Genomic DNA, 1,747 nt, shown 5'->3' on the forward strand with positions numbered 1-1,747 from the left:
TTTAACATGTTTTTTGCATATAGCTTAATAAGTTGTAATTTTGACATCTATTTTAAAATTTGTCACCCAAATTCATTCGAGAAACAAGTTGATCTTTTCTTCAATTTTTATTTTGTTTGTATGACGATTTTCTTATTGTTTTTATTACTTTTTTATGAATAAATTATTATATTAAGCATGTAATAAAAACGTTGGTAATTTCGTTTCAGTAGAGTCCGCAAGCAGCACGGAAGCGACTATAATTAGGTGGACATTTTGCAATTGTCGCCAAGTTAATTTAATTGCCGCTTATTTCTATGATTGCGGACCGTAACTTATTTTATTACAACTTATCATAGAAACAATATTAAGTATACTTCACTTACAATGAGTTTGAAATAAAGAAAATTGAAGACGCAAGGGGTAGGCTTAAGGAAAAATAATGTGAACCTCAAAACTCAATAATAGTATTAGAAAAATGATTTTTTTGCTAAATTGTACCTTTTCAAAAAAAAAACCCTGGCTCGGAGGCGCAATCGGTTTAGTTATTTATTGAATCACTTTCCAATATGCTCAAAAAATTAGTTCCATTTTTCTCCGCAATATGGAGATTTTTATATTTGTGTTGAGTTTAGAAATAATTTGTAAATTTTTAGAAATTTTTGACAGGTCCTTTAGTTTTTGAGTTATTTGAATACATACAAAAAACCGAAAATACATTTTTTTATTGATAATATTAGTATAGATAATTTCATAATCTTCAGAATGTTGGCAACGCATCACGATGTTGACAGCTCTTGTAAGTGATAGGAATAGATTTAATCAATACTTAACGTCAGTGTCAGCAAATTTAGAGTTAACCTAGTCTTTACTAACATTATAAACTAGCTTTGACCCGCGACTCCGTCCGCGTGGTATTAAAAAAAAACAAAAATAAGTAGCCTATGTGTTCTTCCAGACTCCAGCTCTACATCTATGCCAAATTTCATCCAGATCCGTTAAGCCGTTTAGGCTACAAACTCTAACAAACATCCATCCATCTTAACTTTCGCATTTATAATATTAGTTAGATTAGTTAAGAATGATTTGTATTTTTGTATGTTTTCGATACACATAGAAACTACTGGGGCGATTTCAAAAATTCTTTCACCACTAGAAAGGTAGTTTCTCTGTTAGTGTCATAGGCTTTATTTTTTAATTTAATGCGAACATAGCCTCGAGCAACAGTTGATTAATAAAGAGAATAGAACAGGTAATGCTAACATGTACACTATAACCATTATAGGCAATAGACATATTTAGTAAATAGAACACATTTTTGGGTTCTTATTTAATTTCTTTCTGTCTTGAATTATAATCGGGAATTTAAAAAGAAAACTTTTATCTACTTTCCTCAAATGATACAAGTTCATTAAAATTTAATTAACACGGGAAATGTGTAAAGTTAAGAAGCTAAAAGGATTTAAACGGATCTCAAAAGAAACTTTTATGTTATCTTGCTTTTCACATCGATGGAAATTTATGTATAGAAGTTTGTTTTCAGTGTAGTTAATATCAAAAATTTCAATACTCAGTCTGATTGAATGAATTTTTTGATATTACACTCATTTAGCGTTTAAAGTAACTAAATGCTATATTACGTACTAGCTGTTGCTCGCGATTTTGTTCACGCAATATTAAGATAAAAAAGTGGCCGAAAATATACCCGTCTTGTCAGCTACCCTCTAGTTTAAGCCCCGTCGAAATCGGTCCAGCTGTTTCGTCGATT

Source organism: Papilio polytes, unplaced genomic scaffold, assembly GCF_000836215.1.
Source record: "Papilio polytes unplaced genomic scaffold, Ppol_1.0 DF824180.1, whole genome shotgun sequence".
NCBI classification, from domain to species: domain Eukaryota; kingdom Metazoa; phylum Arthropoda; class Insecta; order Lepidoptera; family Papilionidae; genus Papilio; species Papilio polytes.